The following is a 13,790-nucleotide window of genomic DNA, read 5'->3' as shown; positions in this document are numbered from 1 at the left end:
TTATCTATCGAGGACGGCCTAGAGTGTCTGTGCATCTTTGTATGCATGTTTTGAGTACAGAGGTGTGCAGATAAAGTAAGTGGGTTTATAGTATTCTCATTGAGGCTGTATGAAAACTGACTTAACACCAAGGTAAACCAATACTACTGAAGACAGTTTTAGTCAGTCTGTTTACTATCACACTTCTTCAGTGACATACTGGTGAAAACTGTACATAAAACAATACAAAAGTATTACGTGTGTTTTAACTAAACACTGAATTGTACACTGTAAATTCTATCAAGTTTGCTTAAAAAAAAAAAAAGTCAGGAAACAACTGCCTTGAAAAAATTAGATAAAGCAACTAAACTTTTATCAAGCTGTGTTAACTTGTGTTTAAGCTGAACGATGCGAGCACTCAATATATTTAAATAAAGTCAAATTCAATCAGGCTGTTACAACTCAGAAACCGAGTAAGGTGAACTTAAGCACTACGTAAGTTTAAATAAAATGCCCTTAATATACCTTAGTGTAGCTGACTTAAAAATAAAACTCACAAAATGTGCTGTACAAAAAAAAATCAGATTTATTTATTGTTTTTCAATAAGATCACTGAATAAAGGCTGAACATGATGTTCATTCTGAATCTTAACTCAATTCACATTCATTTACAGGGTCAAGATTGTGCCTGAATGATATAGAGGAAACAAAAATAAACTGCTAAAATAAAAAGTGCGTTACTCCACTACAATATTAATGTTCTCTTACGTCTGCAAAGTACAATGTTTAGGTCTGAGAATCTTGGTAGCACAACATTACTTAGCTTGTAATGATTTTACCAAATTTTAAAAATTATAATAATAAAAAAATACAGCTCCTGTAATGTGAATAATGACACTTGGGCATATTTAAATGAAGCGTAACAAAAGTGTATGTCACTTTCCTGAATAATGTGTCACAGCAACAAACAGACCTGCCAACATTTAGTCTTCAATCTGTCCTCAGTCCTCACTGCAAGAACCCCTGACAGGAACCTGAGTGGAGTCACCTGCTGTGTCTGAAACCTGCATTCCAAAATAAAGAACACAAGGAAACAAATTTAGGTAGGATCTTAGGACCCACAGTTATAGTGTGTTCACTTGATGATTTAAGTATGGTAAAGCACAAAAATCAGAATGAAACTGGGCAGACTGCATTCAAAATAACATATCATGTTTATTTCCATTAATTTGAGTTTGGTGAACTTTTAGTGTGTTAAACATATCAAAAAGTTGGGGAAAAAATTATTGGCCAATGATACGTTGCACAATTTATGACATCACTACTCAGCTTCAGTTCCCAGGCATCAGACAAAATGACACTGTTCTTTAGACTAAAGAGGCTTCAGGTCTCAGAAAAAAATAAATGCCTCAGCAAAAAGAAACCTCAAACAAAATGACTTCAAACTAGATTACATCACATCTTAAGACCAAGAGGCCTCAACATCATTTGGTTGCAAAGTTTTTTTCATGACCTGAAACCTTTTAGTCCAAGGTATACTGCTGTTTTTTTTTTTTGTTTTTTTTTTCTGAAAACTGAGAACTCAAGCTGAGGTCTGATGATGTCCTAAAATGTACACCACACCACTTCCATTATAAATGACTGTACTCACTGAACCTGTTTCTTCAAGACGCAGGTTCAGCAGTGTGTGTTGTGGTGATGTTTTAGATTGAGGGCTAAAAGCAAGCAAACACTGATATAAGGTGGTGATGATGAATATGACGACGAATACGACACTTACTTGAGATTTGATAAAATCCTCTCTCTTGTTTGATGAGAGTGGTGTAAGTAGATGTAGGTAAGTGCATATGGTGTAACATACTTTAGCAAACTGTGGTTGAATACAGCAGTAATGGGTCATACTGGACATTATGTGAACAGAGCAGGCCTGCTGTCCATCATCTTTCTCACTGGAGGCTGGTCTTCCACGATTGTCTGGTCCATCCGTTTTCCCATATTAGCCAAGTTTCCCACCGCCAATTTCAATAACGTTGAACAATTACAGACAAGTTACAGTGAGAACTATATCTTATGCTGTTGGACAAGCTTAACTGTTATCTGATATTTTAAGCAAGGACAGACGGGTAAATGTCTGTTTGTGGCAACATAACTAACTTCAGCAAAACTAGCAGCACAAGCTAATTCAGCTAACAGCTAGCTTTGATGGCGGAGCTAACGATAGTGCCTCAATTAACCAGCTGGAGCTGCAGTCAAACAGCAAGGCCAGCGTGGTACAGAGAGCCTGGCAGGAACAGCTACACTGTGACTCACTCCGGGCTGCTTAGACCGAGCCAGACCACTTTACTTCGGGTCTTCTTGTGTTGAGCTGCTGCCACTGACTTCTAACTAAATAACGTTTGCCCCTTCAACACAGCATTAGTGTGCAGCATGCACACTAACGGCTAATGGCTCAAAAAGTTGTCCGGAGTTGGACTTGTTGTGGCGGGGTTTTGTGTACGATAAACTCTACACACTTACCGACTTAGGTCCACTTTTACTTGAGTGTAGCGTCACCAGGATGATATATTGAGGCACCGCTTGCCTCTTTCTCTTTGAACAGCCATGTTTGCGTCATCGTTTCAGTCGAATTTTCGCTCTGAGCAGCAAAAGTTTTCTTCTTCTTGGTGTTTTTGCTGGTTGCTACATAACGGCAGGACCTGTTGGTGCAATACCGCCACCAACAGGTCTGGAGTGTTATGTGCACAGTCCTGTTCACTCAGAAAAGCCAAGTAAATATAGAAAGAAATAAGTATGAGGGCAAAAAGTATAGATATCTTAGTTTAAAGCTAAAATACTAATATAAATCAAGTAAATGCACTATTTAATTTAAGTAAGGAAAACATTTGCATGTAAATACACCTGTTTTTAACTTATTATATATATTTTTTTAATAAAATAACATCTGATATATATATATTTTTAGCATGTTTTAAATCATATAAATCAACTTACAGCGACTCTGACAGTGAACGGCATGTTTCTCAGGTTGGAAAGTAAACAGGAAGCAACTTAACAGGAAGTGATCTAACAGGATTTTGTGTCATGATACCAAAAAAAGGAAAAATAATGTACAAAGGGAAGGAAGGAGAGGGATAATGCATTTGTGCTGTAGTTGTTCTACTTTCTTATAAGACTGAAAATTTGAAAATAAAATATATTTTTAAAAAGAAATTTTTGTGAAAATACCATTTGAAATTAAATATTGTTGTGCTGCAGAGATGGTCTACACATCAGATTCTACAGACAGAGAAAACATCTTTGTTTGGTACAGATCCCCACAAAATAACAGCATAATCACATCAATATGTTTTTGAAGGAAAATGAGGATGATGCAAATATTACAAATCATATCACAATATCAGTCAGAGTATTCACAAGCAGATATTTTTGTCTCACACAGACATGCAAGGTATTTTTTAGCATCTAATGCACCAAGCTTTCAAGTATCTTCAATGTAAACCCATCTGCATCAGGTGACATAGCACTTATGGAGGAGGTAGGGCAGTACAAGCAAATGTCAACATTATTCAGAGTTTAAGTTACAGAAGAGTATGTGTGTCACATGACTAGCACTAAGTTTCACGGACTGCTGATACAATGAGAAATTACAAAAACTTTTGGTACTTTAAAGGCATACTCTGCCAAAAAAAAATGCATAGATTTAAAAGAAAATAGTCTCTTAATCATCAGCCACAACCCACCAGAAGTGTGTGACGCTCTCTGCTGCACCCTCTTATTTTCTCATTATTTTGCTGTGCTTGAGACACATTACCAAGCAAAACCTTGAGACTTGAAATGAGACTCAACAACCAACTGTTTTTCTGGTGCGTTTACAAACAGCAACCGACAGATTCTACTGATTGTACCTTTAAGTAGTTTGATGCTAATACTTGCGTACTTTCACTGAAGCAAAATTTTGAATGAAGGTCCTTTACCTGTAATAGAGAATTTCTACACCGTGCTATTGCTACTTTTACTTAAAGGACCAGCGTGTATGATTAAGCTGCATCTAGCCGTGAGTTTTCAGATTGCAAATGCTTCACCTCACCCTCCCTTTCCAAACGTGAAAGAGAAACTACAGTGGTGAAATTTGCAAAGAAAAAATAAATGACCCACATCTTCTGTAGATATAAATGGTTCATTCAAGCAACGAAAAGGCAACAATTCTTATTTTCAAGTGATTATACACTAATGAATATATACTTATGAATATTCTAATCAATTTCTGCGGCATTCTGCCCACAGATCCCCTTAAATCCTCCACATTGGGCCTTTAAATAATAGATGTGAGTCCCTCCTTGCTACTATATCATACTGTTGTTGGGAGGTAATGCAGATACAATAAAAGCAAACAGCGTTTTGAAAAGGCTTCAGGGCTATCATATTCCAGTGCAGCTGGTGGGAAGCTCCAGGTCTCGCACTTGAGACTCAGGAGGCAGTTGGCAAAGAACAGCACCTGCTGCTGAAAGCTACGATTCAAAAAGTCCTCCTCACAAACATGCATGCTTCATGTATCATTTGTTTTATTTAATCATTAGTTTCAGAATACATACAATCGCTTATCAATCAGTGTTATGCCTCAGATATTAAAATTTCCCACCAGGGCATGAATGCATCACCTAGATTTGTGATACTGCTCTCATCTGCATTCAAAAGCTAATAAATGTTAAGTGTGGCGCGTCACCTATCTCAAACAAATTACAAGTCAGATTTCATAGTATATTGGTAAAATCCATCCTCCCATCCATAAAATCCATCCACCCATCTATTATCGGTCCTTTGTGTGATTGTTGGGGGGAAACAATGGCTGTCAGCAAAAGTGGAAAAGAAAAAAGCTGTGTTCTTTTGTAAAGGGAAGGCTTTTTGTGATTCGTGTGCTAAAACATGCCAAAAAAGGACTATGGCTTTACAGGTTTTCCTGACTGGCATTTCAAGAGATTGCTGTGTCTCTCTGGTTTTTCATCATCATACTGGACATGTCAAATAATATTTATGCCCTTTATGATGGCAAAACAAATGAAAGTCTTCATATGTTGCTTAAACAAAAAAGCCCGAGCTTAATAATAATGTTCAGATATTTGTGACATGGGAAGGAGATTTTTTTCAGGGTCGGACTAGAAAGAAAAATAAGAGGAGAATTTTAATTATCTAGCAAAATCCTCCTTAACAAGAAGTCCATTCCTACAAATGCCGGGGCTCCATCCGAGCAGCTGAATCCTCTAAACGCAGCGTGGAGTGTCAGCTTCACTCTGCACATATGCTGCTCCCCAGCAGCTGGGCTCGAGTCGCCGGGCACAAACGCAAAACAAAAGACCAAACTCGGTGACAACAGGAGCGATGATTAAATTCATTAGGGAAATGTCTCCCTCTAATGCATGGCAATCTGAGGTGAAGAAAGCACAGGGAAAAAATGCCCCACAGCTGCATGCATTCCCTGGAAGAGCTTTACTGTACGTATGCATTATTTTACAGCAGATCAAAAGCATCTGACTGCCTGGTGTGTCGGCTCCTCCTCGCTTCTGTTGTGGATTTATTTATTTCTTTGCTGTGTTTTCTGCGCGCCCGGCCCATTCTGCTGCTGAAGGTGAGCGAATTAAACCATAAGGGAGAGTTTTCTGGAAAGGAACCAAGCTCTAGTTCTTTTTTTTTCCACACAGCAGACTTGCAGTGACACCACAGAGGGTTTAAGGCTAAATCCCAAGTTATTTTCCACTTAATTTTTGAACTTCAATTGCCTTCCATGGAAGCTGTTCCATGCGAGCAGGAATTGATCCCCCCCTCCTCCTCTACTGTTTCACTGTGCACAGAGTTTAATAAAACAGTCCTCCCACCTCTCTCTCATAATTTCCCTTGCAAAACAACAACTTTCGAGCATTCTCTGGGAGCCTTCTGTGCATGTCGAGCTTCTCCCCAAGGTAAAACTGGCCTACTTCGGAGTGCATCCTCAGCATCCATCTGCCGTACACCAGTAAATTGCATTTGCCTGCGATTGCAGGTTATCTCATCTGTCAGAGCAGGCCTATCAATTTCAGTGAGCCGTCTCGACAGAAGGTATTAACCCTCCAGCATCATCCTGGCATCAAGCATTGACAGACAATAACTGCCAGTGATATCAACATATCAGATGAGCTCTGTTGACAGTTCTGTTGTGACTGTTAGCAATGAGAGACTAAAGACCTGAATAACAATGAGTACAAACTGAATAAATATAATTTAAACAGCTCCTGCTCGTGTTGTTCTCTGGCTACAGTAACATGATTATCTGGGTTAATGATAAAGCCACAATCAGCCAAAATAGAAACAATAGGTGAAGCTAATAAAACTATTTGATCGGGCTGCTATAATTTTGAGATGGTTGTTTGTGTGATTTTTGATTCGGGCTGCAAAAAACTATTATTTTCCTCATCAATTTCTTGATTTAACCAATTAGTTGTTTGGTCCATAAAATGTCAGAAAATGAAGAAAACTAATGCCCTCAATTATCTTGTTTTGTCCACAAAGCAACGATTTTCAGTTTACTGTAATAAAGGAGTTAAAAAAAAAAACAGAAAATATTCACATTTGAGAAGCTGAATTCAGACAACTTAGACTTTTCTTAAAAAATGACTCAAAGACATTAATTGTTTTTAATTATTGCCATAACTGACTGTCAAAATAGTTAACGATTGATTTAATAGCTGGCGACTAATCAATAAATCGACTAATCATTGCAGGTCTAATTTTGATGAGTATGATGATGATCACAAAACATTAATTTCAACAATCAGTATGCATTGAAGTAATACATATTTCAGTATTGAGGACAGTTAAATTCACTCAAAAAAAAAAAAAAATAAAGGGCTACTTCATCAGTTTAGGATTGCACTTTCATAAATTTGGGGAACTTTCATGAAACAGATTGAAAAAAGGATGGTCAAAATTGAAGCTACAGATGCTGAGATATCCTGACTTTTTGCCACAAGCTCCCAAGATGCTACATCCCTCATTTCCCATGATGCATCTCAGTTGCATCTTTCAGGGCTCTTACAGGGTAAATGCCTGTCTTTCAAACTCCACGCCTCCTTTTGTGATGCAGTTTTCTGCTAAAAATCTGCTGGTCTCAGAGAGATAATAACCCAGATGACATCACCATAGCCCTGATGACATCACCAGGGTTATTTTCTACAACTTTATAAAACTTCCCCAAAGCAACAGAGAACATTATGTACCAGTTTGCACAGGCTGAACAGTACTACTCATGACAAGTAAATTGAACTTGATTTGTTCAATCAGCAGAGTGAGTTTAATTTGATTTAAATCGTGTTCAGCGTTAATTCAATTTTAAGGCCCTGAACACCAATTTTCTTAATCGGGTTCTTACTAGGAGTGATTGAGTCTCACACAAACACACTATTTTCTTTAAAGTTAGACCAGTTTAGTGTCTTTTTTGTTTCAACTGAGAGATTTCTCTACTGGTGTTGTTGTCTGTGCTCTTATGAAGAGTCAATCAGAATGTAATAATGTCTTAAGTAGTCTGATGAAAGTTGGCAGATTGTTTGGTCACTGTAAATCAAATCTGAACAAACCACGCCCATACAGTCCTGATGAAGTAGATTAGCTGAGTTCTTGATTGTTAATCCATAATTAATGAGATTAAAGTATTTTTATTATTATTATTTATGGTTGTGTATTAAGTCTTTAAAGCTACAAGGAACTGTTCATTTTAGAGGCCCATGTAGACAAAAGCGCTTTCCAGTGCCATAACTAAGATTTAATGTCAAAAAATTAAATGTCAAAATGAAGAAAAACTCTTCTCCTTCATTTTAAGTAACATAACTTTGTCCAGGAGAAGGTGAAAAATGTACCAGTTAAGAGCCTGAAGAGCATTATCACTGGAATCTGCAGCTCCCCTGAGGTTTTGATTCATTCTCACTGCTCTCATAGATCTGTTTTCCACAACAATAGGCAGCAGTTTACAGTACAAAAGCTCTATAAAGCTACTATACACAACCTGATCAGCAAACAAACAACAGAGCGATGCAGTTAGCAACTAACTGGTGAACATAATGGAGCATTTAGCAGCTAAAGAGTCAAACATTTCCCTCAAGAGTTGAAATGAAAGTAAGCAACTGTTTAACCATCAATGATGGTATATCAATGTTGTGTTTCTGATGCCTGATGACAAAATTTTCAGGGGCTTTGAAGGACCAGTGTGTAGGATTTAGTGTCATCTAGCGTGTAGGAGAGCCCACAGTGACCACAAAACTCATGAAAAGCATTCTCTAGAGCCAGTTTTTAGTTTGTCCATTCTGGGCTACTGTAGAAACATGGCAGTGCAATATGGTGGCCACCATGAAAAAGGACCTGCTCCCGCATCAAATATAAACAGCTCAGTCTAAGGTAACACAAATACAAGAAAATCTTATTTTCAGGTGATTGTTCACTAATGAAAATATACTTATGAATATTATATTCCATTTTTGCCATATTGTCCCGATAAATTCCCCCAAATATTCATCATCGTACCTTTCAGAGTCAAATAATTCTTTCAGGAGATGGTGGAGACCAAAATGGAGCTAAAAAACAGTGAACATTTCACTTGGATTTGGCAGGCAGATGACACACACCTATGAATGAATGATATTGTTGCTCCATAACTGCTGGATGGTTGAATAAGCAACTGTCTGTTGTGTCAGCTTAGAAGATGTTCATAACCTGTTTCTGCTGCCCCTCAGTGACCAAAAAGAGAAAGAGTTACTGCAGGTTAATGCTGTAGAGAAAGAGTTTTCAGGGGTTTTGAGGACCAGTGTGTTGGATTTAGTGGCATCTCGCAGTGAGCTTGCAGACTGCAAACACTTAATCTCACCCTCCCCTTCCAAGCATGTACAAGAACTTACAGTGGCCATGAGACTTGCGCAAAATGTGAAACAAAGCCAAAACGCCAGAAGAAAAAAAAAAAAAAAAGCCAGAAATGTGGTGTCGCAACATGGTGGCCTTCATGGAAGAGGGCCTGCTCCCTCTCAGCTCATTCCACGGTAACAAAAACACAAAAATTCTTATTTTCAGGTGATTATACACTAATGAAAACATACTTATGAATATTACATTCAGTTTCTGCTATTTTCTGCTCACAAGTTCCTGTAATTCTTACACACTTGACCTTTTAGAAGCAAATATTTCCTGCAGGAGATGGTGGAGACCAAAACGGAGGTAAAAGTGGATATTGAACCAACATTTGCCAGGTGGACGAAAAACAGCTGGATTCTTAAATAAGCAACTGTTTGTCATGTAAGCTTAGAGGTGGTTGATTATATGTCAAAGCTATATTCTTAATTTGACAATACTGACTTAAAAAGTAATATGTTCATCTTTGTACTTTTGTATGTATCTTTATTGTCTGTATCTTTGGTACTTTGAGGCTCTTTATTATCTGTTAGATGAGCATTTTTTTGTTTTTCCACACACATAAATTATAGACCTGCAAAGTGAGAACGACTGAAACAAATTACAGTGGCTTTGGCAATAAATAGTAAGGCCCGGATAAACAAAGTGCACTTGTCAGTGAGTCATTTTGCGTCAGTATAATTCTGTTTTCATGAATAAAACGTTGTTGAATCTCTTCAGTCAACTACAGGAAAAGAAAACCTCCACACTCCGCGTTCTTTTTAGTGGAAAACCAGCCATTCACATGTCAATAAATGCCCTATTGTGGGAGTCGAAACGTTCCCTCCTACTGCAGCTTGATACTTCTGCTGCTGCTGCTGCTGCTGTCCATGGTGCTGAACCAGCCTTCAGCCGCTCTCCTGCTTCCTCCACACTCGGATTTCTCCTCGCTGCGATCCCGCCAGTGCCATGCTACCACTTGTAATCCACAAGAGGGTGGTGATTACAGTGGGTGGTGGCGTTACACTGCTGCCTCATGACGGACATCGATCCCTTAACCAGACACACACACACACCTAAAACCCGAAAAATTTCCCTCTGCTAGTTGGGAGACATCTAAACACAATATTCTCTCCCATTCGTGAAACTTAAAGGGAGTTTAATAAACGCCTCAGCCTGTTGTAACCACAAGGGAACATTTTGGAAAAGAGTAGGCTAATCTTTCCCTCCTTTCCCCTCCTTTCTCTCACACACCGCACACACACACACACACACGCGTTGACAGACCCACAAAACACGCACGTTCATACACACCCTGGATTAGTATGCGTCGGGCACACAGCTATCCAACCTCACAGCTTTTTTTTCCCCCAACCTTTCCCACAATATGTGACAATAGAAGATGAAAAACAGCAATCACACGTAGCTTCTTTAGATTTATACCGATCAGGTTACTTTCTGTGGATACCTGGAATATTTATCCAAGAGTGTGCGCCATCCTTTAACCTATTAACACTCTTTTATTACAGGAAATATCAAATCCAGAGCTCAGAAACAATATTTTTGCGTATTAAAATCGCATTTTGTGCGTTAGAATTAGCAGAAAACCGAGTTGACAATGATCTTTAACTAAAAGATTCACCACATGCAGATGAAAAAGCGACAAAATAAACTACTGACAGTCACAACTCTTGCGTTTAATACACCAGATCAGCTTATTTCTTACCTTCAGAGACGGACAAGTATCCATTGTGCGCCACCGCAGGCTCCTACAGTATTCTGTTTCCCTGGTTCGAGGCTACAGCCGCTCCCTTCCCATTCATCCACTAATTCCAGGAGACGAACTGCAACACCAGCTGCCTACCGAGCTGCATGTCTTCTTCTTCTCCTCCTTCTTTCGCACTTCTTCTCCTCTCCTTGACAAAAAATTGTCCTCCAGCAGCAGCAGATAGACAGATAGATGCTCTGGAAGGAAAACCTGATTTTTGCCGGGAGCCAAGCCGCGACGAAGAGCTTCACAGCATATTTGTAGTTTTTTCTTTCCCCCCCTTCAAGTAAAAATAACCAGCTCGCTGCTGCTGTGTGGGCTCGTCTATGTATTTCCAGAGAGTGTTGCTGCTACATGGCAAAAGGCGTGTTTCTATTTTCTCCCCGCGGTGTCGGCGAGTTTGTCAGTGGAAACACAATATGTCCTTCGGCTCCTAATCACGCATCCAAGCCCAAAGTTTTAGAAAAACTGTGAAAATAGTACATCCAAAAGAAAGTTTTCTCGTTGTTTTCAATAATTCAGGAGTTATTTGTTTGTGCGGGAGGCAGGAGATGGAGAGGCGCGACCCTCTCTGCGCTAGAGAAGACTGCAATGGAGCGGCGGATAACCCTAGATGGCACAAACACCATGAAGAAGTATGACAGAGAGAGCCCACCGGGCGGGAGGAGAAGAGAGGAGAGGAGAGGAGAGGCAGGCAGAGGAGGGCAGGTCAGCTACAACTACAGCAGCGCCTTTACGCAAACACACGCCGGATAGGAGCGATGATTACGCGCGGGGAGCCACTTTGGCACAGTCCGCAGCGAGCACCGTGTTGTTGTCTGCAGGAGATTAAGGACCGACCACGGATTAGTGTGTGCTTAGCAGTGTTTAAGCGTTCACACCGACAAAGTAGCCTATCAGGACAGTGGGCAGCCCGGGTATTATATTATTTAATGTGTGCCTTGTTTGTCGCTGCAAAAAGCTTCAGCGAATATAGAAGATTTTTTGTTCACCCCTCAAAAGTGCTGCTTGCATCCTGTTTGACCTTCAAACACGAGCAGAGCTTCACACTTCCGCGTTGGAATACTGACACAGTGAGACATAAGTCCTGCTGTCCTGAGTGGGACAGCGACGAAGGACCAAATGCATGAATTAATGAACAATTAGTTCCTCAATAACTGAAGTCAGGATTGTATACGTCATAAAGTTACAGACAGTTACAGCAGACTGTCAGATCACTTATTCAGTTACTAAGTAGTCTGCTGGACTTAAGTACAGTTTTGTGGTATTTGAGTATTTACATTTTATGCTACTTTATACCTCTCCATTACATTATTTTAAATTATATTTTACTTTTCAGTGCAATACATTTATTTAAGTCATTTTTACATCCAAAACGTATGAATGAGTGGAAACTCTTCATTTTGAACATATAAAAAATAGAGATAAAAATAGAAATAAAAGGGAAAAAAAGAATATCAATAAAGTTCAGTAAACAATGAACCAAGAAACTCATTAGACAAATACAACACAACAACAACAACAACAACAACAACAACAACAACAGCAACAACATTAAGTCCTCCGTGCTAGAAAAGGAGTAGTAAGAAGTTTACACTTGTTTATTCCTCCCCTCTTTATAGGTTTATGAGATATAATACATTATTATTAAAATGCCCAAAAGTATATAATGTATATATATATAATATAATATAAAACTTTGAGTACCTTTTGCTGCTAATACATTTATACTTTTACTTAAAGGTCCATTCTGTAACATTTAGAGGGATTTATTGACAGAATGTGACATAAATTGAATATAATATTCACAAATATGTTTTCATTAGTGTATAATTACCTGAAGATAAGAATCATTGTGTTTTTTTGTTTTTTTTACTTAGAATGCTCATTTTCAAAGTGGGGGCCCTGGTCCTCTTGGGGGTCCCCAAGAGTAGGGGACAGCTGCAAAATGCTGGAAAGTAAAACTCACAAGTATGATGCAGAATATGTGAAGTATGGATTTACTGCCACACGTTAGAATGGCTGTGAGTGTCACAATGCATTCTCTGCCTCAGTACCATCTAAACTTCAATGTCACTTGAACCTAAAGAACCCAGCGAAGGCCAGAAATCTGGGGGTCTTGACATGGAAAAGTTTGGGAACCCATGCATTGAAATGAACCTGTTCTTTTGCAAGTTTCGCAGCCTTTGTATAGTTACTGTACGTGCTTGAAAGAGTGAGGCAAGATGTTTGCAATCTGCAAGCTCCCCACTAGATGCCACTTTATCCTACACACTGCTCTTTTAAGTGAAATGCTGATGTTAATGCTGGACTTTCACTTGTAACAGAGTATTTCTGTGTGGTACTGCTACTTTTATCCAAGTAACTGATCTGAATACTCCTTCCTGTACTGTTTGTCTTGTTACTCTTTAAAACAACTTAATGTCTGACATGTGATCAATTATCACTACTGAACGTGACCAGTTAAACCAAAGAGTGAAATATACTGATTCTGATTTCCTGTCTTGTTCACATCATGACTCACCAGATGTATCTTGTGTTACTCTTCAGGTTGAAAAAAAACTATGTTTACTATAAGTCTACAATGTCTGAATCAGGGCTTCTCTTGGACACCGAGGACATGTCATTGGTATTGTCTCTGTGAATCTGGGGTATTTAAACATTTTTTGTTTTGTGCTGTTTTATTGATTTTTTTCAAAAAGAAAAAAAAAGCACTTGTGTTTGGTAAAGTCCCCCCCCCCCCTCTTTTGTTTGGACTCTTGCTGATGCATGTGTAAAAATTAAAATTCTCAACCATTTTTTCACATTTTCTTTCTGTTGACATCAAAACCTAATAAGTGATAAAGTTTTGAAGTGGTTACAGTCACTTTGCTGCTACAAATTGGGCAAAGAAATTACCCTAAAATGCTTATATCACAACAAATAAGCCACAACATGCTTGCATATTTAGCTGAAGAACAATCCTTCCCTAACCTTATGTGAAGTGCTTAAACCTCAATAAAATGTTGCCAGGGAACCTAATACTGGAAGCAATTACTTGTAAAACAGGAAAACAAATTGGTATATTTTCTTGAAGAGAAGATTGTAGCCTCTGTGTGAATGTTATGTAATGAATTATGTAGAATGAGAGGGTCATTATTGT

At 38.6% G+C, this 13,790-nt stretch overlaps 1 protein-coding gene across 1 annotated transcript in view; it reads right to left on the bottom strand.

Annotated features, from left to right (window-relative positions):
• The window catches only part of LOC146310426 (leucine-rich repeat and fibronectin type-III domain-containing protein 2), a 208,077-nt gene extending 196,646 nt beyond the window's left edge, over window positions 1-11,431 (bottom strand). The window contains exon 1 of the mRNA XM_084742277.1: window positions 10,607-11,431. The gene's annotated coding sequence lies outside the window, so the exon portion shown is untranslated. The remainder of the gene's footprint in view (window positions 1-10,606) is intronic.
• Window positions 11,432-13,790: the final 2,359 nt, after the last annotated feature.

Source organism: Lutjanus erythropterus, chromosome 18, assembly GCF_056507025.1.
Source record: "Lutjanus erythropterus isolate fLutEry1 chromosome 18, fLutEry1.hap2, whole genome shotgun sequence".
NCBI lineage: Eukaryota > Metazoa > Chordata > Actinopteri > Lutjaniformes > Lutjanidae > Lutjanus > Lutjanus erythropterus.
This window is presented reverse-complemented; position numbering and strand designations above follow the sequence as displayed.